We start from the raw sequence: 26266 nt of genomic DNA, 5'->3' as shown, positions 1-26266 counted from the left end.
CCCACCTTGAATTTTGGGTCCCCTCTTCGTCCTCGATCAGCATATGCTTTAAAACCTTGTTGAGCCCGCTTCATGTTCTCTTGAAGTTTCTGAAAATTATTAGATAAGAAAGTTAATCGGTCCTTAACTGCAGGAACCAAAATATCAGAAACAATAGCAGAGGGAAAATTTACTGGATGAAGACCATAGTTTGCGAAGAAAGGGGACTGTCGGATGGAGGAATGATGAGCATTATTGTAAGCGAACTCCGCAAGAGGAAGAAGATTAACCTAGTCATCTTGGAGGTACGAAGAATAACATCTTAAATACTGCTCGAGGGTCTGGTTTTTTCGCTCGGTCTGGCCATTGGATTGGGGATGAAAAGCAGAAGACAGGGACACCGAAATCTTGAGTGCTCCACACAAATATTTCCAAAACTGCGACGAGAACTGTGGACCCCGATCGGACACCACCTCATCTGGAAGACCATGGAGCCTTACTACTTCCTTACTAAAGGTATCAGCAGTTTCAGAGGCAGAAGGAAGTTTTGGTAAAGCCTTAAAATGAGCCAACTTAGTTAAACGGTCAACAAAAACAGCAATGGTGGAACAATCACATGATAATGGTAACTCAGAAATAAAGTCCAAAGAAACTGATCCCCACGGACGAGAAGGCACGGGTAGAGGTTGAAGAAGGCCAATAGGTCTAGAATGAGAGTCCTTGGATCTGGTGCAAACCTCACATGATGAGACAAACTTGAAACAGTCTTTTAGCCATCCCAGGCCACCAAAACAATCTCTTGGCCAAAATAATAGTCTTTTTGACACCTGGATGACCCGCCAGCTTGGAGTCATGAATATTCTTAAGGACCTCTAGACGCATTTGTTCAGGAACAAAAATCTTGCCTTGATAAAGAAGAAACCCATCCTTGGGAACAAGTGACGATTCAGAAACGTTTAAAGATGCATCTTTAATTCCATCTACCAGAGTAGACTGCAACAAGAGGAAATTATCAGAGCTTAAAATCGTCTCAGGAGCCAGAGGAACTTCATCTTCAGGAGAGAACATTCGAGATAAGGCATCTGCCTTAACATTCTTTGACCCAGGTCGGTAAGTAAGATGAAAATTAAATCGCATGAAGAACAAAGCCCACCTTGCTTGTCTAGGTCTTTACCTTTTAGCAGAGCGTAGATACTCCAGATTTCTATGGTCCGTAAAGATGAGAATCGGATGTTTAGATCTTTCAAGAAGATACCTCCACTCTTCAAGCGCCAGCTTAATAGCAAGTAATTCACGGTCAGCTACATCATAATTACACTCGCTTTTGGCCAATTTACAGGAAAAAAAAGCAACAGGATGAAGATCGTCTTGAACCCCAGTTCTCTGTGACAGGACAGCACCCACTGCGAGTTCCGAGGCGTCAACTTCCAAGGTGAAGGGAAGAGAAACATCTGGATGGTGAAGAATTGGACCAAGTGAAAAGTTTCTTCAGTTTCTCAAAAGCCCCCTGAGCCTGAGATGACCAACAAAACTTTTGATTACTACGAGTCAGCTCAGTGATTGGAAGAATGACTTGAGAAAAGTTCTTTATAAATTTCCTGTAAACGTTTGCAAAACCGATGAAACGTTGGACAGCTTTTTAGATGATGGAATCGGCCAATCAAGAATTGCAGAGATCTTCCTGGAGTCCATCTGGATTCCCTGAGGAGAAATGAAGAAACCCAAAAAATCTACAGAAGTTTGTTCAAACACGCATTTTTCGATCTTGGCATAAAGCTGATGAGTGCGCAGGCGAGTCAGGACCTTCTTCAAATGAAACCTGTGCTCTTCCAAAGAATTAGAAAAAATGAGGATGTCATCTAAATAAATAATGACGAAAATATCAAGAAAGTCCCTGAAGACATCATTAACGAAGTGCTGAAATGTTGCAGGGGCGTTACAAAGACCAAAGGGCATGACCAAATATTCAAAATGTCCGTAACGAGTGCGAAAGGCCGTCTTCCATTCATCCCCTTCCCTTATTCTGACTAGGTTATATGCACCCCGGAGATCCAATTTAGAAAAAATTTTAGCCTCAGCCAGGCGTTGGAAAAGTTCTGGAATGAGAGGAAGTGGATACCGATTCTTGACTGTAATTTTGTTCAGATCCCGGTTGTCAATACACGGCCTTAAAGAATGATCTTTCTTTTCAACGAAGAAAATTCCAGCTCCTGCTGGAGAAGAAGACTGCCTAATGAACCCCTTAGCCAAATTTTCATCCAAATATGAACGAAGCTCCGAAAGTTCAGACTCAGATAACGGATACACTCGTCCAAAAGGGATTTGAGCCCCTGGAAGAAGGTTAATAGGACAATCATAAATACGACGAGGAGGCAACCTGTCGGCCCCTTTTTTATTGAAAACGTCCAAAAATTCCCAATATGCCCGAGGAAGAAGATTTTGGATCTCGGAGACAGGAGATAAGGAGCACACACCATTAGAAGGGAGGATGCATTGGGAACGACAAAAGTTAGAAAGAAAAGTTACTTCACCAGTTGCCCAGTTGATAGACGGATTGTGTTTCTGCAACCACGGTAATCCCAGGATGATAGGGAATAAAGGAGAAGAAACCACATCAAAGTTCATGAATTCAGCATGCCCTTTATTTAACAAAACGAAAAGTGAGATAGTCTCTTGCACCACAGGGCCAGAAGTAATCAGAGAACCATCTGCCACACGAAGAGCTATAGGATTCTTCTTGGACTGGAGCGGAATCTGGAATTGTAATGCCACTTTATTGTCCAAGAAACAACCGCTTGCCCCAGAGTCAAGGATTGCTTGGAGTTCGACCCTCTTGTCTCCCCACTGTAAAGATAAAGAGATAGTCAGGAGAGGCACAGGAACGTGACACCCAGAAAAGTCCTTTTCAAAAATCCTCTTACCCGTTGGACGGGTCGGACAACCACAAAGCAGATGACATTCTTTGTGCCGCCCCCACCCCTCCCCACGGCACTCACCTCTTTAGGGCCAGAGGGAGTCGGGGGCGGTCCACATTGCGCTAAATGGGTTGGGGGCGGTACACGTCGCTACTGCAGAGAGCGCAATTGCTCTCTCTGCACTAGAAGACCCGAATTTCCGGGTTGAAAAGCAGAAATTCAGCTCTTAGTTACCAGGAGCACCTTTTTTGCTGCCCCTGGCAACCAGGGGGGAGCTGCTGCCTGAGGCGAGTGCCTCAACTTGCCTCATTGGTGGAGCGCCCCTGACTGTACCTATTAGGGAGAGTTCCCAGGAGTACAGTTAAACTGGCATTAGAGTAAATCTGTGTAGAAGTATCCATTACAGTTGTGGCAAGCTGGCGGCTTGAACCCGTAATTTTTGGGGGGGATTAGTCAATGGTGCGCAGGCAGCATAGGACAAAGGAGCAGAAAGACAGGGACACATATGCTTTTTCAAGGAAAACACAGGTTTATTTTCCCACTTTTAAACAAACACAGTCAATTATGCACAGGGGTGATCATTGTGGCAAACAAACATAAATCATAAAATAAAAACCTTGCCCACTGGGCACTACCTTCACACTTTGAAGCAGTCCCTGACTAGACTGGGCCCCTTGTGGACTACCAGCACAACAAATAGTTTTGTACTCACAGGACTGTACTCACCCTGTACTCACAGGACTCTTTCCTGTAAGATTTCAGCTTTCTGGCTTCCGTTGCCTCAAGCTTGACCAACTCACGGTCCCGGTGACTTTCTGCTTCAGGCAGACACAGACATCACTCCCTGCTCCTCTGGAAGTTCTTTACACAGTCAGGTCTCCTACCTACTGTTAGGGTCGTCCATAAGTACAAGAAGGGATGTCAGCTGCAGGATGATTGCATGCAAGAGAACAGAACAAATAAGACTCCTGGTCTGCGTCTGTTCTCTTGCATGCAATCATCCTGCAGCTGACATCCCTTCTTGTACTTATGGACGACCCAGTATAATCCAGTCGTAGAAGGAGCTTGAGCCGTAGATAGGTGAACCCACAAGCGCCTCACACAACCGCTACCCACCTGGAGTGGAAACAGGGAGCAGGGTTGTGGAGAGTAGCCAATGAGACGATCAGCGAAGGTACAAGAGGATTAGGCAGAGTCGTGGTCAGAAGGTCCGAGGTCAAAGGCAGGCAGCGAGGTTCGTAAACGGAGAGACAGGCCGAAGGGTCGAGACAGGCAGCAGAAATCGTAATCCGGGAACAGGCAAGGTCAACAACAGGAAATCACAAGTAAAGAGACGCTAGGGTTTCAGTTAACAACCTAATAACCAGGCAATGCATCTCAAACTGAACCAGGTTTAAATAATGTCAATTTGGCGCCAACTGGCGTCTTTTCGCCGGCGTCGCCGTACTGACGTCACGTCCGTCTCAGGCGCTCGCGCCCACGTCTTTGCGTCGGCGACCGTCGCCGGCGCCTCCGCGCCCGCGACCGTCGCCAGCGCCCAGCGTCACGCGCTGACGCGCACTAACGCGCCTGCGCCGGGTAGAACGCAGATCCGAATCCTCACATTGCCCCCATCGAGGAGCGGCCTCAGGACGCGACAACTAGAAGGCTTACCAGGATAGGTTCCATGGAATTTTTCCAACAAATCTGGAGCGTGAATATTAGACACTGGTTCCCACGAATTCTCTTCCGGACCAAAGCCTTTCCACTTAACCAGGTACTGAAGATGTTTGCCTCTCAACCTGGAATCCAAGATCTCTTCAACCTCGAATTCTTCCTGACCATCCACCACGACAGGAAGCGGAGGAGGGGCCGTACGCCCAGGAAATCGAAACGTTGAGGCCGGTTTCAAAAGTGCTGTATGAAACACTGGATGAATGTGCCAGGATGCCGGAAGTTTAAGCTGGAACGTCACAGAATTAATTTGACGAATTATGGGAAAGGGACCCAAGAAACATTGACCCAACTTCCTACTGGGACAAGAAAGCTTGAGGTTAACAGTTGACAGCCACACCAGGTCACCCACCTTGAATTTGGGTCCCCTCTTCGTCCTCGATCAGCATATGCTTTAAAACCTTGTTGAGCCCGCTTCATGTTCTCTTGAAGTTTCTGAAAATTATTAGATAAGAATGTTAATCGGTCCTTAACTGCAGGAACCAAAATATCAGAAACAATAGCAGAGGGAAAATTTACTGGATGAAGACCATAGTTTGCGAAGAAAGGGGACTGTCGGATGGAGGAATGATGAGCATTATTGTAAGCGAACTCCGCAAGAGGAAGAAGATTAACCTAGTCATCTTGGAGGTACGAAGAATAACATCTTAAATACTGCTCGAGGGTCTGGTTGGTTCGCTCGGTCTGGCCATTGGATTGGGGATGAAAAGCAGAAGACAGGGACACTGAAATCTTGAGTGCTCCACACAAATATTTCCAAAACTGCGACGAGAACTGTGGACCCCGATCGGACACCACCTCATCTGGAAGGCCATGGAGCCTTACTACTTCCTTACTAAAGGTATCAGCAGTTTCAGAGGCAGAAGGAAGTTTTGGTAAAGCCTTAAAATGAGCCAACTTAGTTAAACGGTCAACAAAAACAGCAATGGTGGAACAATCACATGATAATGGTAACTCAGAAATAAAGTCCAAAGAAACTGATCCCCACGGATGAGAAGGCACGGGTAGAGGTTGAAGAAGGCCAATAGGTCTAGAATGAGAGTCCTTGGATCTGGTGCAAACCTCACATGATGAGACAAACTTGAAACAGTCTTTAGCCATCCCAGGCCACCAAAACAATCTCTTGGCCAAAATAATAGTCTTTTTGACACCTGGATGACCCGCCAGCTTGGAGTCATGAATATTCTTAAGGACCTCTAGACGCATTTGTTCAGGAACAAAAATCTTGCCTTGATAAAGAAGAAACCCATCCTTGGGAACAAGTGACGATTCAGAAACGTTTAAAGATGCATCTTTAATTCCATCTACCAGAGTAGACTGCAACAAGAGGAAATTATCAGAGCTTAAAATCGTCTCAGGAGCCAGAGGAACTTCATCTTCAGGAGAGAACATTCGAGATAAGGCATCTGCCTTAACATTCTTTGACCCAGGTCGGTAAGTAAGATGAAAATTAAATCGCATGAAGAACAAAGCCCACCTTGCTTGTCTAGGTCTTTACCTTTTAGCAGAGCGTAGATACTCCAGATTTCTATGGTCCGTAAAGATGAGAATCGGATGTTTAGATCCTTCAAGACGATACCTCCACTCTTCAAGCGCCAGCTTAATAGCAAGTAATTCATGGTCAGCTACATCATAATTACACTCGCTTTTGGCCAATTTACGGGAAAAAAAAGCAACAGGATGAAGATCGTCTTGAACCCCAGTTCTCTGTGACAGGACAGCACCCACTGCGAGTTCCGAGGCGTCAACTTCCAAGGTGAAGGGAAGAGAAACATCTGGATGGTGAAGAATTGGACCAAGTGAAAAGTTTCTTCAGTTTCTCAAAAGCCCCCTGAGCCTGAGATGACCAACAAAACTTTTGATTACTACGAGTCAGCTCAGTGATTGGAAGAATGACTTGAGAAAAGTTCTTTATAAATTTCCTGTAAACGTTTGCAAAACCGATGAAACGTTGGACAGCTTTTTTAGATGATGGAATCGGCCAATCAAGAATTGCAGAGATCTTCCTGGAGTCCATCTGGATTCCCTGAGGAGAAATGAAGAAACCCAAAAAATCTACAGAAGTTTGTTCAAACACGCATTTTTCGATCTTGGCATAAAGCTGATGAGTGCGCAGGCGAGTCAGGACCTTCTTCAAATGAAACCTGTGCTCTTCCAAAGAATTAGAAAAATGAGGATGTCATCTAAATAAATAATGACGAAAATATCAAGAAAGTCCCTGAAGACATCATTAACGAAGTGCTGAAATGTTGCAGGGGCGTTACAAAGACCAAAGGGCATGACCAAATATTCAAAATGTCCGTAACGAGTGCGAAAGGCCGTCTTCCATTCATCCCCTTCCCTTATTCTGACTAGGTTATATGCACCCCGGAGATCCAATTTAGAAAAAATTTTAGCCTCAGCCAGGCGTTGGAAAAGTTCTGGAATGAGAGGAAGTGGATACCGATTCTTGACTGTAATTTTGTTCAGTTCCCGGTAGTCAATACACGGCCTTAAAGAATAATCTTTCTTTTCAACGAAGAAAATTCCAGCTCCTGCTGGAGAAGAAGACTGCCTAATGAATCCCTTAGCCAAATTTTCATTCAAATATGAACGAAGCTCCGAAAGTTCAGACTCAGATAACGGATACACTCGTCCAAAAGGGATTTGAGCCCCTGGAAGAAGGTTAATAGGACAATCATAAATACGATGAGGAGGCAACCTGTCGGCCCCTTTTTTATTGAAAACGTCCAAAAATTCCCAATATGCCTGAGGAAGAAGATTTTGGATCTCGGAGACAGGAGATAAGGAGCACACACCATTAGAAGGGAGGATGCATTGGGAACGACAAAAGTTAGAAAGAAAAGTTACTTCACCAGTTGCCCAGTTGATAGACGGATTGTGTTTCTGCAACCACGGTAATCCCAGGATGATAGGGAATAAAGGAGAAGAAACCACATCAAAGTTCATGAATTCAGCATGCCCTTTATTTAACAAAACGAAAAGTGAGATAGTCTCTTGCACCACAGGGCCAGAAGTAATCAGAGAACCATCTGCCACACGAAGAGCTATAGGATTCTTCTTGGACTGGAGCGGAATCTGGAATTGTAATGCCACTTTATTGTCCAAGAAACAACCGCTTGCCCCAGAGTCAAGGATTGCTTGGAGTTCGACCCTCTTGTCTCCCCACTGTAAAGATAAAGAGATAGTCAGGAGAGGCACAGGAACGTGACACCCAGAAAAGTCCTTTTCAAAAATCCTCTTACCCGTTGAACGGGTCGGACAACCACGAAGCAGATGACCAGCTTGTCCGCAATAGAGGCAGAGTCTGCGACGTCTAATATGCTCCTCAGGTGTTAATGCAGACCTTATAGCACCAATCTGCATGGGCTCCGGAGCCATGTTGAAGGTGGACGAATAAGCAACCGGAGAACTTATGGAGGGCATTCGGACAGGAGGAGGAGCGGACGGTAACAACCAAGTCTGAGGAGGAAGACCTGCTTTCTCAGCCTTTTCTTCTTCCCGGCATTCCCTGAGCCTCCGATCTAGTTGTATGGAGATGAGGATGAGATCTTCCAAACTATCAGGGATGCCAGTACGAGCTAACTCATTTTTTAGCTCAGAAGAAAGTCCAAAACGGTACTGGTTTTTTAAAGCAGCTGGGTTCCACTCGGTATCATCCGCCCATTGCCGGAATTCCAGCGTATAATCTTCCGCAGGACGGTCCCCTTGCTTCAGAGTGTGCAGGGCAGCCTCAGCAGTGGTGGCTCTGTGAGGATCGTCGAAGATAACTGCCATTGCGTCAAAAAAGGAATCTACTGTGGCTAGTACAGGACTTTGACGATCCATGAGGCGGAACGCCCAGGTCTGTGGTTCGCCCGTGAGAAAAGAAATGATGACCCCAACCCGGACTTGCTCAGTAGGATACGTGTGGGGTTTAAGAGAAAATAATAGCTTACAATTGCTCCTGAAGTTCCGGAACACCTTTCGATCCCCAGCGAACTTTTCCGGAAAGGCAACTTTAGGTTCGGAGATTTCCGAGGTGATCACCTGAACCTCCGTAGGAGCTGGAGGAGGAGCAGCCGTGGAAGGAAGGACAGCTGGCGGATGGGCTCTGATATGGTCCTGCAACTGCGAATAGCCACTTTGCAATTCCCGAACTGCTTGTGTAAGGGAGGACAGCTGTTGGGTTAAAACGGCAAATGGAGACGCTCCCTCAGCTGGATCCATCCTAGGGCCTGGTTATACTGTCAAGCTTACCAGTATAATCCAGTCGTAGAAGGAGTTTGAGCCGTAGATAGTGAACCCACAAGCGCCTCACACAACCGCTACCCACCTGGAGTGGAACAGGGAGCAGGGTTGTGGAGAGTAGCCAATGAGACAATCAGCGAAGGTACAAGAGGATTAGGCAGAGTCGTGGTCAGAAGGTCCGAGGTCAAAGGCAGGCAGCGAGGTTCGTAAACGGAGAGACAGGCTGAAGGGTCGAGACAGGCAGCAGAAATCGTATTCCGGGAACAGGCAAGGTCAACAACAGGAAATCACAAGTAAAGAGACGCTAGGGTTTCAGTTAACAACCTAATAACCAGGCAATGCATCTCAAACTGAACCAGGTTTAAATAATGTCAATTTGGCGCCAACTGGCGTCTTTTCGCCGGCGTCGCCGTACTGACGTCACGTCCGTCTCAGGCGCTCGCGCCCTCATCTTTGCGTCGGCGACCGGCGCCTCCGCGACCGTCGGCAGCGCCCAGCGTCACGCGCCGACGCGCACTAACGCGCCCGCGCCTGCGCCGGGTAGAACGCAGACCCGAATCCTCACACATAGGCATCCCTGTTGCCCTCATCAAAGGAATTTTTGTCTGTATCCTAGGGCATTGCTGGACTGGATTGGATAGACTCAGACCTAGTTCCCTACCCGGACTCTCCCCTTTCCCCTGACCAGACCAGATCACAGGGTTTACACGAATGCTGGGGTGCTGGGAGCATTTAAAGCTTGAGTGCTGGTAGGAAGGCCCTTTAGTTCTCATGGAGGGCCCTGACAATTGTGCTCCCAGAGGGCCTCGAACGCACCAGTCCAACCCTGGCATAGGGTACTGCAGAAGTCAATTGCCAACTTAAACTATGCCCTGGGGGAGGGGTGTGATCCCAAAGGACCTAGTTCTAAACCATCACTAGTTCTAAACCATCATTTATTTAAGAGGAGGGAGCATGTGGCTCTTCCATTTTGAACTCCATCTGGTGCTGGTGATGGATGTGCTGAGGATCATGGAGCATCAACCTCCAGCAAGAAGACGCTTAGTGGCCTATAGGAAGAAGGACCCTTAATAAAGCAATGGAAAGAAACCCTGGGAATGAGGTATAGACAGTAATGTGCAGAGCCTGTTAGGCAGGGTAACTAGAAAGAACAGCCTTGTGCAACACTAAGGAGATTTGTTGTTGAGTAGTTCCCCGGGAGCTACTCACTAAGGAGCACACTTATTTAGTCAAGACTCCGGCTTGGCAATTTGGTAATAGAATTGCGAGTTCCTGACCTGATATTTGCTTTCCACCTGCCTGACAATGAGCCTCTGAGGATCAGGGCTCGAACTAGGGGTAGGCAGAGTAGGCACCTGTGTAGGATACAATCATAGAGAGGCACACTTCTCAAGGGAAATTTTATTTATTTATTCTTTTTAACACTGATATTATGTGGTTGTGATGTTAGGTATCCCACTCACGGATAGCTTTTCTTCCTATAGCAACCACCTTTCGCTTCAGGAGGAGCCCTCCGCTACTCGGATGTTGCCTTAATGTGAGAAGACATAGGAGAGAGTTCTGGGCAAGCAAGGAAACCGTTCATACAACAGGAATTGAGAATAGGAGCATGGTCAAAGGAGTCAAAACCAAATCAGGAAGCTCTGTACTAAATCCAGAGATAGCAGCGTAGTCGAGGTCACAGGCCAGGTCCATATACCAATATAGCAGTTACAAGTCAGGATCCGAGAGAATGGTTGAAGTACAGGCAAGGGCTCCAATCCTGCTCCAATCTCAGAAACATTAACTTCTACCAGGAAGGGAAGAGAGGAATCAGGATGTACCGGAGCTGAAATAAAATAATTTTTTAACAGGTCAAAGGCCTCTATGGCCTCATCAGACCAAATACTAGAAGCTGCCCCATTTTTAGTCAGGGCGGTAATTGGGGCCACCAGAGTAGAGACATATTTTATAAATTGCCGATAGTAATTCGCAGACCCTAAAAATCTTTGGATTGCCTGTAACTAAAGGGGTTGTACCCAATTTAGAATCATCTGAACCTTGGTTGGTTCAATTTCTAGGCCTCTTTAAGAAATAATGTACCCCAGGAAAACCTTTATCCCAATTTAAGAAGACCAAGAGCAATATTTGAGAAGTGAATACTTGTTGGGGAGTAGAAATGGCAGAACCCAAACACCACTCCCCAGACGTGCTTAGGCTCTGCCCTTTCCCAGCCTCTTGGGACAAGTGTCGCGGAAATGCCCTTTATCCCTGCAATAAAGGCATAACCCATTAGCCCGCCTACAACCCTTCTCTTCAGAACAAGTTGAACCCAATTGCATGAGTTTGTTGGAGGATCTAGGGGCTGAGAGAGAGGGTTCAGGAAATGCGGAAGAAGAGGCAGTTACAGCTGCTCCCTCTAGGAGTCTCCCCCTATGCCTCCTATCTATCTGGATAGCCAGATGCATAAGGGAGTCGAGGGAAGATTGTGTAGGGAAATTAACAAGGCTATCCTTGATAGCTGTGGCCAGACTGTACTGTATCTTTCCAGCCTGTCTCTACCGCCCAATCCTTGACTCGCCACTTGCCTTGCCTGAGGTTACATATGGCTGCATCGGCAGCGGTGGCGTGTTCGGGGTCATCACAGGTGACACCCATTGCCTTGAAGAAGGTGTCTAACGAGAGACGGGCTGGATCATTGGGGCTGAAAGCCCAAAGCAGTGGATCCGCCTGCAGTAAAGTTATTAACAAAATTAACTCTTGAATTTTCCATAGGGAAGGAGTGGGGAAAGAATCCGATGTGGAGCTTAAAGGCATCCTGAAAGGCAAAGGGGCAAATTCACTAAGACGCGAAGCAACGAACGCTAGCGTTAGTTCGCTAGCGTTTGGCATTTTCGCTGCTGCGCAAATTCACTAACGAACGCTGGCGTAGTTTCGCTAGTGTTACTTCGCACCCTTACGCCAGGCGAATCTTCGCCAGCAACGAAACTAAGCAAATTCACTAACTTGCGCAGTGTACTGAACGCTACCTTTTACGCTAGACTTCCTTCGCCACCTCAGACCTGGCGAAGCGCAATAGAGTAGATAGGGATTGTTTCCAAAAAAGTAAAAAAAAATTCTAAGTCCCAAAAAACGCTGGCGTGTTTTCTACATGATGGCTGATAGGCTAGAAAAGATCGAAAAAATTTTTGGGGCTCCCCTCCTTCCCCCCTACATTTCCTGACTCATGGCAACTTACCTAGACAGTGGGCACATGTGTAGGGCAAAATAAAAATTTTATTTTCAGATTTGAAGGTTTTCTTGGCATTTGTATTGCAGATACGTATTCCTCCATTGAAATTTGAATTTCGCGCCGTATGCAAATTAGCCTTCGCTAGCATAACTTCGCTTTACATAGCGAATCAACGCTAGCGCAACTTCGCAACCTTACGCTACCCCTGAGCGCAACTTCGGATTTTAGTGGATTTGCGGAGCGCTGGCGAAACTACGCCTGGCGAAGTGCTGCGAAGTGCGGCGAAGCTCGGCGAAGTTGCGCCTGGCGCAACTTCGCATCTTAGTGAATTTGCCCCAAAGAATCTGCTGCAATCTGCTGCAATCCCCAGAGAACCTTTCAGGGAAAGGAATCTTTGGCTCCACAAAGGGGTTACCTGCAGGAGAGGATAGTGGTCTGCTTGCCTGAACTGGAGCTGACACAGGCGCATTAGGCTGCTGCTGGACTTGATCCAACCTTGCAGATAGTCCCTGGAGACATTAGACTATTTGGTCTTGTTTTGCTTCCTGTTCTCTGAGGCATTAAAAGAGACTTGCCAGGATCTCCTCAGTCATAGCAGGAGAGGCTGCAGCTCCGGCATCATCCATACTCAGGCCCAACATAATGTGACATTAGGAATCCTAAACCCAGTACAAATACCCGGTCACGGCTCACTGTTCTACCTATAACAACCGTCTTTCCCTTTGGAGTGTGGTCAAAGGACAGGCAGAGTCAATACCAAATCAGGAAGCTCTGTACAAAATCGAGAGACAGCAGCGTAGTCGAGGTCACAGGCCTTGTCCATATACCAATATAGCAGTTACAAGACAGGATCTGAGAGAATGGTTGAAGTACAGGCAAGGGTCAGGCCGGGCAGCAAACAAGGCTTGGTCAGGGTCAAGCAGGTTCAAGAACAGGTCAGAAACCGTAGAAATCACACACAGGAACTATATGAATAGACCTACATTGGGCAAAGAGTACTTGAATGTGAGCCCTTTAAATATTGAATTTCACGCTGGTGCGCAATGAAGTCATTCGCATCGACGTGCCAAAACCTGGAAAAGAGCCATTACAGAGCAGAAGAAGGAGGATCGCAGCAGGGGTCCCTGTTGCAGCACTGCTAGACCAATAGGTACTTTAATAATAATGTAGGGAAGTGTTACTGGCCCTCCCCCTAAATGCATAACCCTGTAGCTTTAAATCTGGGTCAACCAAAAACATGGCGGCTGCTTGTACTGCGTTGAGACAGGATTTGCTGCTGACCTTGTGGCCTCTCTGAAGGAGGTTTGGAGCCAAAATGAAAGTGAGGCTGATCTTTTCCAGGAAGAAGAGATGTAAAGAGAGAAAGGACTCTGCACATTAAAAGGGTGGTTCACCTTTATGTTAACTTTCAGTATGTTATAGAATGGGCAATTCTAAGCAACTTTTCAATTGGTCTTCATTATTTCATTTCTATAGTTTTTTGTTTTTTTTAATTATTTGCCTTCTTCTTCTTACTTTTCCCAGCTTTTAATGCTCTGTAAGTCTACAAATGTATTGTTATTGCTACACTTTATTCCTCATCTTTCTATTCAGGCCTCTCCTATTCATATTCCAGTCTCTTATTCAAATCAGCGCATGGTTGTTAGGGGAATTTGGACTCTAGTTACCAGATTTCCGAGACTGCAAACTGGAGAGCTGCTGAATAAAAAGCTAAATAAATAAAAAAAATGCAAATAATAAAAAAAGAAAACCAATTGCAAATTGTCTCAGAATATCACTCTCTACGTCATATTAATAATTAATTTAAAGGTGAACACCCCCTTTAATACTGAGAATCAGCCTGGGATTTTCCTTCTCTCCTGTGAGTTTTCCTGTTGATCTGTTTGAGTGAGGAATTAGGGTCTCACCCCCATATAGAGAACTCCATAGTCAGAGCTCAGGGAGTGAGTTAACCCTTTCCAATCAGACATCATACTGAGTGGGACTAGTGCAGCTGAGCTATTGATAGGGAAGTTATCCCTGTAGGATAGATAGGACTTCAGCCCTGTAGTGAGTTGCCAGCGTGTACACCGGATCTGGACTCTGGATTTCCCATCAGCCTCCGTGCAGTGGATCCTCAGGAATTCAGGAAGCCTTTCCCTACACCAGCATTCCAAGCTCAGTGAGGATTAAAGCTGCCAGACTGCTCCCCTGCATCTGCTCTGCCTCACAGGATCTATTCCTTTTTTACTTCCAGTGGGAGTTGGTGAGACCTTCACTTTACACAACCGTGGGGCATCAATATGGTGTTGTAACACATCAGTCTGCTCATACTACTTGGGTATATCCCCACAGACCCCTAGTGTGCACTCACCATTCTGTAATGCTAACTTGGGCTATACAGACCAAAGGGGTTAATGTCCAGCTAATGCACTATAGCGTGGGTTACACGTGACTCAAACACCCCAGGCTAGGGCCTTCACTAAATGGAAGAATACAGGTGTGGTGTAGTGCCACTACAACTCACACGGGCTATTGTGCAATAAACCGGGGAAATAATGGGCGCCAGGGGGTTCTTGCAGTCAAACAGAATAAACTTTTATTTGTCAGAGACAAATGATCCTCAGGTTACTTACATCAGTACAGAGACATTTGAAGGATATATAGGCACACGTGTCAGACAGTATATCCAAGGTAGAGGCAGGTGCATTCCCTGAGGATGTAGTGAAGGCAGTACAGCACCTCCAGAAAGAAATAGCTCACACATGGTCTGGATCTCACCCAGTGGAGGGGTCAGAGAGGAGAAGCTAAAGCCTCACACCCTATCCACTGTGTCCCCTCACTGTAGGCAAATCTTACAGCCTGGGAAGCTACTCCCTGCTACACCTCCTTGTTATTTCTCTCTTTCCTCACTGTCTTACTCTCCTAGAGAGTCTATAACATTATATTCCTGCCACTCACTAGCCTCATTCACGGGGTCCCTGCTCCCCAACTTCCACACTAGAGGTTCAGGTCCCTCTAAGGGCAAACTTGGCTTGACTGTGCCTTGTTGTACCCAGGCTCCCTGGAAACATCCGGATGGTTCAGACACCAGGAGCCAAAGAAGAAGCTCCACCTCTTCTCACTCACTATACCAAAGTGTGACAGGAAGTGGTCATAGCGCCTCCTGGCCAATAGTACAACTATACAAATTACAACTAGCTGCTGCAGTTCCCAGAGAGTTGTTTTTACATCAATATCTGGTCTAGCCCTGGGGGGAGGCACTTAACCTAATTAAACCCCGCAGATCTCCCATACATTTAGCAGAGACTTGGGATCTTTACTGTTAGTGCCACAGTGTGGCCTTGGATATAAGTGCCAGGAAAGGGTTGCAATAAGAGCCTCCTGCCCCAATCCCCTTGTGATTGTGATTATTTCAACTATTATCCTTTAGTGCCCTGGAGCCTCAGCTCCCCCTCCATCTCTGTACTTTATGGGGGTGGCTACAGGCACAGGAGCAAGTATTGCAGCCTTTTAAGTTCATGGGGAAAATCTGGAAGGGAAATGAGACTTCCTTTTTATTTTAAATCAATATAGAGCCTCTTATGTGACTGAAGCTGGATGTAAAGCTGTATTACAGTCACTGTATTGTTTGACATTTATCAGGTCCGGCAACAGTGCCGGGCCAAGTCGGCTGGGCTCTCTAGGCAACCCAGCCGACTATGTCGCCTCCTCCTCAATGGCCCGTGGGAATAACTGCATGCGCAAACCAACACACACACGCTGGAGATGCATATGCGCTGGTGCGTACGGGCACATGCGCGGGGGAACGTGAGGCCAGAATCCATTGCTGCTGCTGGTGGGAGCACGAGTGTCAGAACTAGGGGAAAGCTGCAGAAGAGGTACCATGCCTGATGTCCCTCCAACTTGGTGCCCTAGGCACATGCCTCTTCTGCCTACCCCTAGTTCCGGCCCTGGCCGGCAAACAGTACCTATCTGGGAGTTGGATAGGGGTGATGTGAATGTCTGTGCTGCTGTGATTGGGGGGCTGCTGTGCTGGGAATGTTTCGTGGGGTAAGGGGTGCTGTGAAGATCTGGGCAAGCCTGGCTGGCAACCTCGATCCCTCCCACATAGGGGCAGATTTATCAAAAGTCGAGGTGAATTTTTGAATTCAAAAAAATTCAAAAAAAAAAAAAATAGTAAATAGTCCAAATTTGAATTGAATTTGAAAAAAAATTCAAAAATTCAAATATCAAAATTTAGTAATTTTGACTTTGACCATTCACCATCTAAAACCTGCCAAATTGCTGTTTTAGCCTATGGGGGACCTCCTAGAACCTATTTGGAGTCAAACAATAAAGGTGGTGGTTAATAATAGGTCCAATACGCAGAACTTTACTGCAAAACTCAAGTGCTTTTAATGTGTCACGACATGTTTCGAGTAGGTTTACCTACTGAATCTATCGTTACTTGCTATTTGGAGTCAATTGGTGGACTTTGAAAAAGCAAAGTTTTTTTGGGGGAAAACTTTGAACCAAATTTGATCGAATTCGCTATTCTTTCGTTTCGTACAACATAATATGGACCTATTTGATCGAAACCGGTCCTATGCGACCAAAAAAACTATCACTTAATTTCGGTTGGTCTTTTTGAATTCGAATTTCAAAGTTTTAAAATTCGACCCTTGATAAATATGCCCCATAGGAATTTTTGAATGAAAAAAATTCGAATTTCAAGCAATTTTTTGTGTAGTTCGACTAGTAAATGCTCCAAATTTGATATGAATTTAAAAAAAAATTTGAATATCGTAATTTTTTCATATACTGTCTCTTTAATAATTTGACTTCAACCATTTGCCGTCTAAAACTTGCCAAATTGCTATTTTAGCCTATGAGGGACCTCCTAGAACCTATTTGGAGTCAATTGGTAGACTTTGAAAAAATTCGACCCTTGATAAATATGCCCCATAGAGCCACATTTATCAAGGGTCAAATTTCGAATTCATGAGAGTTTTTTTAAAACTTCCATAAACTCCCATAAATGTGATCAAAATTTACTAATAATTTAAAATTTTCTCAGCTCGGACGAATTGAATCGACCCGAAAACTCAATTTGAATTTAAAAAACTTGAATGTCAGGAAGGCTGTAAACATCACCAAATTGATTCCTGGACTTCTCCCATTGACTTATACAGTAATTCGGCAGGTTTTAGGTGGCGAATAGTTGAATTCGAGTTCTTAAAAGGCCAGAGTATGATAAATCTTGAAATTCAAAATAAAACTCGAATCAATTTTGAATAATTCACAATTCAAATTTGAGAGTTTTGACCAAAAAAAAAATTTTAAATTGGAATTTTCACTTTGACCCTTAATAAATCTGCCCCATAGTGTGCAGAAGAGAGCCCGGAATAGGGGTTAGTGGATGGAAGAGGTATGTTCCCAGTGGCCCTTCACCTTTGCACCCTAGGCATGTGCTGAGACTGTGCGATTAAGTGGGGGAGGATGATTGTGGCATTTGCCTAGGGTGCCAAAATAACTTGGCCTGGCCCTTCTGAGGATCCCTACAAAAAAATTTAAAAAAAATGTATATGAATAGGAATAGAATAAGAGTTGCCATTTATATAATGTGTCTCTATTGTATATCAATATTTTAGCTTGAAAACATTTCAAGTGCAAGAAAACAGTTTTATTTTTTATTTTATTATCAATCAATTTTTAATTCAGTTTCTTTATCTTAGTCCCAGACTTCCTGGCAGATCCTCATGCATTACAGTATCTGTCATTTTCTTCTGTATGACACACTCCAACGATCAGTAGGGAAAATGTTACTGAACCTCCCCCAGAAATCAGAAAACAATTCATTGAGCTGTTAGAATGATACTGCAGCGAGGAACACTCACAATAGGATTATATCCCAGCTCATTTCCAATAAAAATATATATTTAATATTATTATTATTATAAGGGTGCAAGAGGGGGGTTGTGGGTGCACTCCTAAGGCCATATAAAAATATATATAAATACAATAATCCCCTGTCTAAAAAAAGAAAAACAGGGTTTTTTGTTACAAAGTTATGATCATAAAATTGGTAAGCCGCCATACCACGTCAAGGTAAACCCCATACGGCGGTCCCTAACCTGTTTACCTGCGATCAAAATTTAAAACCTTGGTTTCAATCTGGACTAGATCCTCCCCCACCACCTGCATATGCGGCTTTTGTAGGGGAGACTGCCCAGACCAACGCCCATTTAAAAAAAAAAAAAAATGTGATTGTGAAGAGACTATAATGAAAGAAAAGTAAAGTTGTATATATAAGTGCACACTTGTGTGTGTATGTGTGTGAGTATAAGTATAAGTACAGGTGTGAGTATAGATTTAGAGGGAGATGAAAAAGGAAAAGCTAAATGTGGAGTGTAATAGGTGTAATGTGTAATAGGCTTACCAATTTTATGATCATAACTTTGTAACAAAAAACCCTGTTTTTCTTTTTTTTAGACAGGGGATTATTGTATTTATATATATTTTTATATGGCCTTAGGAGTGCACCCACAACCCCCCTCTTGTACCTTATTATAAGGGTGCACATTAAAGAGGAAAATCCTCTTACCCTAACTCCAATCTGCATTATGCAATAGATTTCTGTAGTCACATGATCTAAATGATTTTAAAAGGATTCACGTTTGGTTTGAGGCACTTGGATTCAGCCAAATCCTAAACCAAATCTGGCTATATCCAGCATCAGACTGGGGTCCACCAGGGCTACCATCTCAAGGTACCCCACACCCAACTCCCTACCACAGTCGTGAGGTCCTTCATAGATGTTGCAACCCCTCTCCCTGCCCCCCACATACCTTGTAGTCGTTGTTGCGGCCACAGTCAGGAGGGGAAGTCAGGGTACAGCAAATATGTTTTAAGCAGGTGTAGGTCAGCGGGGCCCACCAGGGCTTTCCTGGTATCCCACCGCCTAAGTCCGACCTTGAGAAGAGGCGCTTAAGGGGTGATATGATAACTATGTATAAATATATAAGGGGATCATATAATAATCTCTCTAATGATTTATTTACCAGTAGGTCTTTCCAGCTGACACAAGGTCACCCATTCCGATTAGAAGAAAAGAGGTTCCAGCTAAATATTGGGAAGGAGTTTGTTACAGTGAGAGCTGTGAAGATGTGGAATTGTCTCCCTGAATCAGTGGTACAGGCTGATACATTAGATAGGTATAAGAAGGGGTTGGATGGCTTTTTAGCAAGTGAGGGAATACAGGGATATGGGAGATAGCTCATAGTACAAGTTGACCCAGGGACTAGTCCATCTTGGAGTCAGGAAGGAATTTTCCCCCCTCTGAGGCAAATTGGAGAGGCTTCAGATGGGGTTTTTTTCAACTGACAGTTAGGCAGGTTATATATAGACTTAAGGTTAAACTTGATGGACTTGTGTCTTTTTTCAACCTAGCTTATTTTTGTTACTGTGTTACTATGTTACTATGAGCACATAGGTTTTTTTTAGAATTCAGGTTTATTGAAAATGTTATATATTAAACAAGTAAAGAAAAAACAAACACCAAGTAATTAAAGGGGAAAGAACAGAAAAGAAAAAAAAGGGTAGGGTTTACATTCAAAACATTCATCTGTTTAGCTTAACACTGTATGATGATTATTATATTAAATAACCTGCATACTTTGAAACCGAATGCCATCCCGAGAAATAGAAAAAGATAGAAAGAGAATAGGGGATAGTAAGAAAAGTACCGTAAGAGAAAAAGAAAATATAGAATAGGAGTCCGTCTAGCTTGTAGGAGTTTATTAACGAAAAAACAATTCTTGGTATTGGTATTCCCACAAAAATAGGTCAAACCTGTACCTGGGATATTGGGGAGCAGTATAATTAACAATTCCGATCCTAAGGGCAAGCACTTGCGGGAAATACCTCTTTCCCTTACGCCCATCCGGCAGCAACCGTGACATTTATCTCCCTCCCTTTTAGGTAGTACAAGTGGCCAATCACAATTTAACTAACCGCGCCTATAATTACGAGTTAACTCCCCCTCCTCACCAGTGTATTCTTGTCCTATCTCCGGTAGGTAAGTGGTTTTCAGTAACTGATATTTTTTCTTTTCTCTTTTCAGTATGTAGCTGTCCAGGTCCCAAGGGGTCTTGATGACCACAGGCATGACACCCAAGGGGTAAATTGTCGGGGGTAGATTACTGCCCTTAGGTGTTGGTCTATCTTCTCATTATGCAGCCTTAGGGTTGCCAGTCCCAAAGATGGCTGATGGAGACGTATTGGTTCAGCAGTTAACTTCTTCCAGGAGTATGCTTTTTTGGGAAGTGAGTGGGCACCTCAAAGTGACGTCTAAGGCCGATGTGCACTCTGGAGAGGAGTTAATGGTGGTCTGAGGACGCTGGAGTCTCAAGGAGTCAGGAGCATTCTGGTGGGCATGTGCACAAAAGTTGAGTTGCGGCATGGAAATTGTTGCGTGCCCGGAATTGTCGCCAGGAATTGTCGCCGGAAATAGCAGCGCACTGAGAATTGTCGAGTGAGGGGGAAAAAATGAGCGTCCCGTGAGTACAAATCATGATGTCATTTACCTGCGTCGCCTTCTTGATGCGGAGGAGAGTGCACACTGAGAGCTGCCTTGATTCCTGCCTGGATTGCAGCCTCCTGAGTGGGCTATGAGGTACCTTGTGTTGAACCCCCCTTGTTATTAATATGTTTCACAGAAACTAATGATGTTGTTCTTGTGTTGCAGATGTCCACTGTTGCAAATAGTGAACCACCTGCAAAGAAGCACAGAAAATCTTAACATTTGCCTGATAATTATGACAAGAGATTCTGTGAGCAGTGCTTTAAGTATTTGGCGGATAAGGAGAAGAGAAATGGTGTTTACCCAGAGACTTCAATTGCCTGGATTAAGGATGTTGTAAGATCCACCATGAAGGAGATATCTCAGCATGTGACTAATTTAGAAAGCATCTCAAGTCCAGTACATTCTTCCTTTTCCAGCACAGTTCAATTAGAAGAGTCAGATAATGATTCCGTAGTATCCTCAGATGAAGAAGAAGCTATCTGTTTCCACCTGACAGTAATTAGGAGGGTCAAAACCACCATTCCACCAGAAACATCTCCACATCGTGGGCAGCAGTAGCAGGGATGTCTATGGACAATATCTGCAGATCAGTCACTTGGAGTACCCCGAATACATTCATTCAGCACTACAGAGTGGACATCTTAGCCATTCAGGAAGCTTCCTTTGGTAGGAAAGTTCTGCAGGAGGTGGTGTAACTGGATCCCGCCCTTATCTTGCTAACTGTCACAGTTGCTGCCGGATGGGACATAAGGGAATGAGTAAATTTTATACTTACTGAAAATTACTTTTACCTTAGTCCCTTCGGCAGCAAAAGTTGTCCCACCCTAATAAAATTCTTGCATTCTGTTTGTATACTTTTTTGATGCGCTGGTGAGAAGGGGGAGTTAACTTGTAATTATAGGCGGGTTAGTTAAATTGTGATTGGCCACTTGTCCTACCTAACAGGGAGGGAGATAAATCTCACGGTTACTGCCGAAGGGACTATGGGAAAAGTACATTTCTTTAAGTATAACATTTACTCAATTGTTCCGTAGTCCAGGGAGGGAGCGGGAAGTGGTCCAGCCAATCATGTCCCCTTTACTGAGCTTGTCATTTGAATCAATATCAAAGTAAAAGCCTCTTCTATAAAGTGACACCCCAAGCAGAAAGGCCTTTTATTCCCATATGTAACACAGGATATTTCAGGTAATATCAGTAATAGATCTTTGAGGTTGTCAGAACTAAGATTGCATGAGATCTTTATATTGGTCCGTTTCTTTAAAGCTAAGCCAATAAAACCACTTTTGAGAGTAACGTTGCTTTTCTTGTATGGTTGATATTTTATAGCTTTCAAATCGTTCAATTTCAGAAATCTTATGTAACCAATCAGTGATTAAGGGGAGGTACGGTTTGTTTCCATTTTTGAGGTATTAAAAATTTTGCCATATCTAACATGATTGGTACTAATGTTTTCCAAAATATTTCTGTTGGTTTAAGGGTATGATGAAGGAGCAGATTCAATGGTGCATTCGGGATCTCCACATCTGTGATCACTTTTATAATTTCCCTGACCTTGGTCCAATAATCAGATAACACTGGGCATCCCCAAAAAATGTGAGAGAAAGTGCCCTGTTCCGTGTTGCATCTCCAACATGTGGGGGAGAATGTTCTATAGATTTTAGCTTATTTTACTGGTGTTCTATACCATTTACTTAATATATTGTAATTTGGTTCTTGTATTTTACAGCATATTGAAGTTGAATGCGTTAGTGTAACTATTTTCTGCCATTCCTCCTCTTCTAATGTGAGGCCTAGTTCTTCTTCCCATTTGAGTTTAAATTTATTATTTGAGGAGTTTTTGGTATATAATATGCTTTTATATATATAAGAAATGGTTCTATGTGACAAGTCTTTCGATGCCCATAAGAGCTCAATCGAAGTGGGAGGGGGTTTGGTGGTAGATTGCAGGTGTTGGGTGATTATTAAATGTTTGATTTGATTGTATCGAAATCTAATGGTGTAGGCTGCGTATTCGGAAAAAGTAGTTCCCAGGTGGAGATAGTTGAGCCTGAGAGGAAGGAGTAAACCCCTTGGTATAACTTTATTGGCCAGTTACTGAAAGGTCGTGGATCTAATCCAGGTGGGAAGAGGGGGTTGCTAAAGATTGGGGTAAAACGCGACGGAGTGCTAATCCATTTTCCAGATTTGGCTAGATTATCCCAAGTATGCAATGTATACATTAACTTTGTGTCCGTTTTATCCAAAATACGTCTATCTTTGGATGATGCCCATTGAAGTGTCCAAAGAGGTGTCTGTGCTGATTCCTGTTCAATGCTCACCCATAATTTGTATGAACCATCAAATACCCAATCTATACAGCTATTGATTTGTGCCGCTATAAAATAGGAATCCCATTCTGGCAGCCCTATACCTGTGTTTGATTTCAACGCCATCAATTTCGAGGTTGCTATTCTGGGGTTTTTACGGGCCCACATATATTGTATAATTAATCTTCTTAGATTTGGAAGAATCTGTTTGGGTGGGGGGGTATGGTATAGTTTGGAATAAGTATAAAAATCTAGGTAAGATATTCATTTTAGTTATATTAACTCTTCCAAACCATATAAATGAAGCTTTTTCCCATTGCTTTAGGTCATGGCATACCTTGTTATACAGGTCTTCGTAATTTGTTTTTATTGATCAGTATATTTTTAGGCCAATGTATGTGAAATGTGATTGGGTACGTTTAAAAGAGAAATTCATCATGAGGTTGTCATAATCATCGTTGGGTAATAGTATATTTAGTGCCTCAGATTTGGCTAAATTTATCTTACAGTTACTGAGCTTATTAAATTGAGTGAATTCTGTCAATAAGCTAGGTAAGGAAATCTGTGGGTGGCTGAAAAAAAATAGTAAATTGTCCTCATATGCTGCTATTTTATGTATCTTTCCCCCTGCTTCTATTCCCTTAATATCAGGATTGAGCCTAACGCAGTTGAGAAAGCTTTCAATCGATATGGCAAATAACAAGGGGGATAAAGGACATCCCTGGCGTGTACCATTATGGATCTGAAAAGGGTTTGAGAGGGTGCCATTAATTTTCAGTCTTGCTGAGGGTGACGTACTGTATACAATGTTAAGATCCAGCTGAGCATTTGAGGGCCTATTCCTATTGTTTTGAGTGATTCTGTGAGAAAATTTCCAATCAACCCTTTCGAATGCTTTTCCAGCGTCCGTTGATAGGAGCATAATCGGTATCTTACGCTTTTGAAAAAAATGCATGACAGCGAATAATCTGTTGGTATTCTCTCTTGCCTCTCAGCCGGGGACAAAACCAGCTTGTTCTTGATTAATGAGAGATGGGAGAAGGCCCTGGATACTTTGTGCTAACACTTTGGAATATAATTTGAGATCTACATTTAATAGAGAAATGGGTCTATAACCCCCTGGATCTTGTGTCTTTACCTTTTTTATATATGAGTGAAATGTGTGCTTCTAGGGCTTCTTTGGGTATAGGTTACTCTAGATTTATAGGGGCAAATTCACTAAGCCGCGAAGCGCCGAACGTTTGGCATTTTCGCTACTGCGCAAATTCACTAACGAACGCTGGCGTAGTTTCGCTAGTGTTATTTCGCAACCTTACGCCAGGCGGATTTTCGCTAGCGACGAAACTACGCAAATTCACTAACTTGCGCAGTGTACTAAACGCTACCTTTTACTCTAGACTTCCTTCGCCACCTCAGACCTGGCGAAGCGCAATAGAGTAGATAGGGATTGTTTAAAAAAAAGTCAATTTTTTTTCTAAGTCCCAAAAAACGCTGGCGTGTTTTCTACATGATGGCTGATAGGCTGAAAAAGATCAAAAAATTTTTGGGGCTCCCCTTCCTTCCCCCTACATTTCCTGACTCATGGCAACTTACCTAGACAGTGGGCACATGTGTAGGGCAAAATAAAAATTTTATTTGCTGATTTGAAGGTTTTCTAGGCATTTGTAGTGCAGATACGTGTTCCTCCATTGAAATTTGAATTTCGCGCCGTATGCAAATTAGCCTTCGCTAGCATAACTTCGCTTTATATAGTGAATCAACGCTAGCGCAACTCCGCAACCTTACGCTACCCCTGTGCACAACTTCGGATTTTAGTGAATTTGCGGAGCCCTGGCGAAACTACGCCTGGCGAAGTGCGGCGAAGTTGCGCCTGGCGCAACTTCGCATGTTAGTGAATTTGCCCCATAGAGATAGCTGCATCTGTTAGGTGGGTGCTAAGAAGTCTCCAAGTTCTTTATAGTAGGTGATTGTGAACCTTGCTTATTGGCGGCGACTTCAATATCACGTTGGAACCTAGTCCTGATTCCTCAACAGGTATATCGAGCCTTTCTTGCAAAACTCTGACTACTTATAAGAAATTACTTAGAGATAACGCCCTGATTGACTCTTGGAGAATACTGAATCCCTCTGATAAAGGTTACACATACTTCTCCCATCCTCATAATTTCTACAGTAGGTTAGACTACATATTCCTCAAACACAACGACATTGCTCTACTAGAAAAGGCTAAAATCGATATAATATCGTGGTCAGACCATGCACCAGTGATTTGTTCTCTTACGCTCCCTCCAATTCATAGACGTGCCCAGTCCTGGAGATTAAATAACTCCATTATTAAAGACCCAAACCTGAAACAGGAAGTGGTTACTATATTACGCAACTATTTTAATGATAATAAAACTGAGGGTAATCTTGGATAATCTGGCAAGCGCACAAATGCGTAATTAGAGGGGAACTCATCAAAATAGGAGCCAATAAAAAGCAGAAAAAAACTAATCATTGAAACAACTGATTACAAAGATACATCATTTAGAAGCCCAACATAAGTAATCCAGAGATCACACTACCCTTACCAAGATACCTTTCCCAAAGTCATTTAGTACTGAAATGAAATCTTTTAATGCTGGCAATTGTTCTGTGGGAGGGAGATAAACTAAGGCTATCGTGTATTTAATATTGTTAATATGTTCTTTTAATAACATAGTAACATAGTAACATAGTAACATAGTAACATGGTAAGTAAGGTTGAAAAAAGACACATGTCCATCGAGTTCAACCTTTTTTTTTTTTGGTTTTTTTTTTTTGTTTATTAACTACCTATCTGCCAGTTGATCCAGAGGAAGGCAAAAAACCCATCTGAAGCCTCTCCAATTTGCCTTAGAGGGGGAAAAATTCCTTCCTGACTCCAAAATGGCAATCGGACTAGTCCCTGGATCAACTTGGACTATGAGCTATTTCCCACAACCCTGTATTCCCTTACTTGCTAAAAAGCCATCCAACCCCTTCTTAAAGCTATCTAATGTATCAGCCTGTACAACTGATTCAGGGAGAGAATTCCACATCTTCACAGCTCTCACTGTAAAAAACCCCTTCCGAATATTTAGGCGGAACCTCTTTTCTTCTAATCGGAATGGGTGACCTCGTGTCAGCTGGAAAGACCTACTGGTAAATAAAGCATTAGAGAGATTGTTATATGATCCCCTTATATATTTATACATAGTCATCATATCACCCCTTAAGCGCCTCTTCTCCAGCGTGAACATCCCCAATTTGGCCAGTCTTTCCTCATAGCTAAGATTTTCAATACCTTTTACCAGCTTAGTTGCCCTTCTCTGTACCCTCTCTAATACAATAATGTCCTGTTTGA

This window comes from Xenopus laevis, chromosome 2L, assembly GCF_017654675.1.
Source record: "Xenopus laevis strain J_2021 chromosome 2L, Xenopus_laevis_v10.1, whole genome shotgun sequence".
In the NCBI taxonomy this organism is placed as follows: domain Eukaryota; kingdom Metazoa; phylum Chordata; class Amphibia; order Anura; family Pipidae; genus Xenopus; species Xenopus laevis.
The sequence above is the reverse complement of the archived record's forward strand: the minus strand, read 5'-3'. Positions refer to the sequence as shown.